The sequence below is a fragment of the Elephantulus edwardii genome, unplaced genomic scaffold, assembly GCF_000299155.1.
Source record: "Elephantulus edwardii isolate Elephantulus edwardi_28Jun2011 unplaced genomic scaffold, EleEdw1.0 scaffold00115, whole genome shotgun sequence".
Lineage (NCBI taxonomy): Eukaryota > Metazoa > Chordata > Mammalia > Macroscelidea > Macroscelididae > Elephantulus > Elephantulus edwardii.
Window position 1 is genome coordinate 1,212,282 of NW_006399865.1, and position 5,914 is coordinate 1,218,195.

Sequence of the window (5,914 nt, forward strand, 5' to 3'; positions counted from 1 at the left end):
TTCATACGTTGAGAAACAGCTTCCTCTACTCTGACAAGCCTTATCATGTGAGATTAAAAGCCTGCTGAGGAGGGCTTATTGTCATAATTTGCAGTGGAAGCTACCTCTCTGGATTATACCCTGTTATGTTCAATCCAGGAAAATAAAATTAAGAAAACACTGAGAAGGAAAACATCAAATCACATCTCACTTTCTCTAATAGACACATCACTTCCTTAAACTAGAGCCAAAGACGCAGAAAAAAAACCCAACCCAGACATTTTAAATCTGCCCTGATCGGAGTTTCAAGATGAAGAGGCAAACTTTCTCTTATTGAAAAAGTAAATAAATAACTGAACAAGATGTGACTCACACATATCAAACCAGTACATGAGGACGAGCATGAAGAGATAGAGAATGTGAGGAAGTGGGACCTTCTGCACACGGCTGGTGGCAACAAGGGTGGCATAGTGTCTCTGAAGACAACTGAATAATGATCAGTCATCATCTTTCAAGGGGGCTTCTTTACAGAAACTCTCCCAGGAACCCACAGAAAAGAGGTGCACTAACATTCACTGCAATCCTACTTGCTTTAGCAAACAACAGAATAAATCTTACAAACAAGGAATCTAAGACACAATAATAGAGAAAAGGAAAAATTATGATACACTCTTAAAACTAACTCTCACGTGGCAATCAGGATGACGAAAGCAGAGCAACTTGTGTAAGCATGAAAACACAGTGTTGATGAAAAAAAAAACACGTAAGTGGAAAAGTCTTCAGTGTAATGGACTTACAATGTGAGTTTCAACAATTCGAAACAATGCTTATGTCGTAAAAGTCCAAGAAAGGTTGTTGAAATGACGTCAGACAACTCAGGAAGAGAGCTAAGAAATGGTGGCCATGGGACCATAAGGGTAATACTGATTTTTTTAAAAAGCTCTTTAAAGCAAATAAGACAAAATGTGAAAAATATATTAAATGAAGGTGAGTAGCTTCTCTTGAGTTAGACTTGCGGGCATTCAGAAGCCTTTAGACTATAAAAATTTAGGGTTGGAAAGATTTGAGGGAACTGAGATTAACTGTTTGGTACTAGTTGGGAAATATGAAGGCTGGGAAATATGAGGACTGAAAAATAAGTGTAATAAAATCTGGATTGCTGTAAAAGAAACAACAGAGAGTACTTCCAAATGAATAGAGCTCTCACGTTATTAAGAACTTCTGTCCTTTTTGTTTTCTCTTTCTTCATCCTCCACCAAAGTAATCTTTGTCCTAAAAAAAAATGAGTTGAGTAATAACCCAAAGCTGAATTTCATACTTATTTCTCCATGATCATTTTATTAATAATAATAGTTCTGTACTTACCATTATTAAAAGGAATATGAGAAGTTCTTTTCAGAAAGTACCTGAAAGGAAAAAAGTCTCCAAAACATTGCAAATCATAATGGCCGTTAAGTGCTTTTGAGTCCTTTCTGACTCATAGTGACCCTGCACACAACAGAATGAAAGGCTGTCTGTTCCTCTGGCATCCTTGCAGCCATGGCACATCTGAGCCCATTACTGCAACCAATGTCAATTGATTGACTACTCTCAAGAAAACGCTCGAAAGATGTGAAATGAGGTCTTGCCATTCTCGTATCTAAGCAGCATTCTGGCTATTCTTCTTCTAAGACAGCTGTGTCCCTTCTTCTGGCAGTCCATGGTATATTCAATTTCCTTTCCCAACGTCATAATTCAAAGGCATCAATGCTTTTTCAGCTCCCCGAGTCATTGTCCAACTTCCACACGCGCATGAAGCAATTGAAAATATCACGGCTTGGGTCAGGTGCCACCTAGCCCTCAAACGGACATCTTTGCTTTTTTACACTTCAAAGAGATGTCTTGCAGTAGATTTGTGCAATGCAGCACATCTGATTTCTTCACTGCTGCTTTCACGGGAGTAGACGTGGGGTCTCAATAATAGGAACTCTTTGACCACGTCAGTCATTTCTCAGTTTATCATAATGTTGCTCACTGGTCCAATTGTGGGGATTCTTAGGGGATATAGCTCAGGGGTACAGCATTTGACTGCAGTTGTGGGGATTTTAGTTTTGTGATGAAATAGAATTAGTATTTGGTTAATTAGGAATTTGTTTACTGGTGTTTTAAAGAGCTTCAGTTTGAGGATTAAAGTAGGCTTGATTCAGACCATGTATACATCTGAGAGCTAGACAAAAATATGGTTGACAGAAGAATAATCGATGCTTTCGAACTGTGGTGTTGAAGAGTAGTGACAATCCTATGGATGACCAAAAGAACAAACAGACAGGTTTTGGAGAAGGTGTGGCCAGAGTGCTCCTTAGTGGCAAGGATTGCAGCGTTTCACCTCGCATATTTTGGGTATGTGGCTAGGAAAGGCTAGTCCTTGGAGAAGAACATCATGTTTGACAAGATGAGGGGGGATGGCAAAAGAAAGAGTAGGACCCTCAACCAGGTGGACTGACTCAAGCAATGGGCTCGCACATGTCAGGGATTGTGGCATTGGCATAGGATAGGACAGGGTTCAGATCTGATGTCCACAGGGTCACTACGAGTCGCTCTCGACTCAATGGCAACTAACGGCAACAACAACAGTGGCTAAGTGTTTTGCTGGTAACTAAAGGTTGATGTACTTCAGGCTTACCAAATTCTCCACGAGAGAAAGGTATGGCTAAGTGCTTCTGTAAAGGTTTACAACCTTAGAAACCCTACAGTGTATTTCTACTTTGTCCTGTCAGGTCACTACAAGTTGGGATCAACTTGATAGGAACAGATTAGGTTACATTTTACTGGTGCTGAAAGAATATTATATAGTTACCTTGTTAAAAAAAATGATTAAGCCCTTATCATCTCAGATAGTAGAAAATATCTGTCTTCCTCCCCCCTAAACATTACAATTGTTTACATCCTTAAATGGTAAACAGGTAATAAACAGGTGGTAAAACAGAAATTGAGTGTGCATGAAGAATAAAAGGATCATTGATAGCTAGTATTAATTTTTTCCAATCATATATTTCTAATAATGAGAGATTGCCATTTACCTGGATAATAAATAAAACTATACCCTGTCACTCCTCTAATTCTTGACTGGAAATGTTGCAAAATGCTCCTTCTGATTTCCATTTCTGGATGGTCTGCCATCATTATATCAACCAAGTCAAAATAAGCAATATAGAGTGTCGATTATAGAGCATTTAATTTTTGTAGCTTCTGCCTCGCTCTTGCTATTTGTCTTGAGAATATCAGTTTGGTCAACCAACGCCACATGACAGAGCAACTGCACTGTGGAGAGTGGGCCTCTCCAAATATTTGTTAACAAAGAGAAAGAGGAAAAATAGGCTAGTTCTTCCTGAAAAACATGAGCGCAAATGCCTCCACATTGACTGAACTCATTCAGAAGAGAAGAGGTTGCTAACCAAAAACTAACTGAAGGCTTGGAGGGAAAGTTTAGGAATGCATATCCAAAAGGATGACATAACCATGTCAGCACAGCTGTTTTCTATGTCCAAGAGGCAGACTTCCAGTAAAAGTTCTCAATGTTCTACTGGATAAGAAATATCATTGCGCACTGTGGACAACCATCCACTTCTTAAACCACATGCCTCTGGAAACTCTATGAACTTTGAGAAACAATGATAGTTACAGAAAGGCTTCAGGTCTTTTGTTCATAGGGTCACTATGAGTCATGCTCAACTCGATGGCAATCAACAACAACAACAGCTACTACTTTGGAGTCAGAATTGACCTGCCAGTGGATTTTCAGAGGCAGTAAAGAGCACGGGAAGAGATGGTCAATTTTTCTCTTGCAGAGCACATGGTGGATTCGAACTGCAAGGCTTTGGATCGGCAGTACAACTCCTTACCATTAAGCCAGTGTGACAAGCAAGTTACTCTTCTGATTGTTGTTGCCTACTAGTGTCAGAAGCGACTCATCACTGAGCCTTTAGTAGGTATTGAGAAGCAGTTAATCACACAGAGGAGACTGCCCATCCTTCCCCATCCTTCCCCCCTAGAGCGAGCAACTGGTGACCTCAATTGCAGTGTAGCTTGCTACCACTAGGCCACCAAAGTTTACGTAGGTGGAATGAGTGAAATCTTTCTGGGCCACAACTGTCACTTCACACGTCTTTAACCTCACAGCAGACTGATTCTGTGAGGTGCTTATGTCTAGAACCACATAAATAATGAGCTTATTTAGCATCTTCTCCAGCTCAGTGGTAGCATTTTCACCTCCCTGCAGGAGAAGAGAGGTTGATTTCCAGCCGACTCATTTCATGGACAGACACCATTTGACTGCCACTGGACGTATGCATGTTTCTATGATGCTGAACAAACTTTGGCTTCCTTCTAGACTAAGAGAGACCAGGAAAAAGGCTCGGCAATCTAATTCCCCAAAATTTCATCTCACTGCTATCAAGGTAGAATCAACTCATAGCTGACCTGCCGCTGGGTTTTTGGAGGCTGTAAATCACACAGAAGGAGACTGCCCATCTTTTTCCAGCAGAGCACCTGGTGGATTCAAACAGCTCACCTCTGGGGTGGCCCATAAAAATAATATGGATCACACTGGCTCAATTATCACACTGTTCTGATCACACTTTGAGCATATCGTGATCCGGAGGCTAACTTGAAGGCAGTGAACAATGACCATGTGGACAGAAAGCCCTTTATTTTTACTTACTGAGGGGAGTCTCTCATTTTCCAAAGCCTTCCCTCCACCCTCCTCCATGAAAACTCCCTTTCTCCATCTGTACACTGATCAACAGTGTTCTCTGGTGGTAACACAGTTTTCCATCACAGCTAATCGAAAGTGGATATTGTCTGTCTTTCAATGTCCCCCCCATTCCGGTGACTTATTTTACAAAAGGTTGTTTCTATAAAAGGATCAAGGAATGTATTTTCAATGCAAGAAAAACTTCAAAACACACCAAAAAATGACAGTGACATTTATGGTTATTAGTTTAGTGATACACTGTAGAGAAAAAGATCGTATCTATTGGAAAGTAATGGGAAGACTGACTATACATCTATAACCTGCATTACACAGACACAATCTTTCTTGCTGAAAGTGAGGAGGACTTGAAGCACTTGTTGCAGAAGATCAGAGATCTCCAATATGGATTATATCTCAATGTCAAGAAAACAAGGATTCTTACCACTGAACCAATAAGCAACTATCAACAACTTCATCTTACTTGGATCCATAATAAACACCCTTGGTACCAGCAGTCAGGAAATCAGGAGACCTGTTGCACTGGCAAAGTCCTAAGGTGTGTCTGATTCAGTCTTTTTGATGACCTGCTATGCATCTGAGAACTGGGAATAAGGATGACAAGAGAAGAATTGATTACTTTGAACTGTGGTGTTTGTTGGAGAAGAACACTGAGTATCCCAGAGATCACCAAAAGAACAAACAAGTATGTCTTGGAGAGGGTGCAGCCAGAGTGCTCTTTGGAGGCAAATATGGTGACACTTCATCTCTCTTACTCTGGGCATGTTGCTAGGAGAGGCTCTTCCTTGGAGAGGGACATCATGTTTGGAAAGGTGAAGAGTCAGTGCTAAGAGGAAGACTCTTAACCAAAAGGACTGACACAGTGGCAGCCACAATGGGTTTTAATGTGTCAGGAAGTATGACGATGACTAGGACAGAGCTCAGATCTGTTGTTCACAGGGTCATTATGAGTTATACCTGACTCTATGGCACTTAACAAAAACAACAATCAAAACTATTCTAATTTTCCAATTTATCAAACAATAGAATTCATTATAAATTGTGACACAGTTTAAGCTTCCCTAGATCTCAATTTAAATAATAAAACTATTGTTGTTATTGTTATATGTGGCAAAGTCACCCTTTATCAGGTTTTCAGGAGAAGATTACTTATTTTTCTCCACCAGCAAAATAGCTGGTAGATTT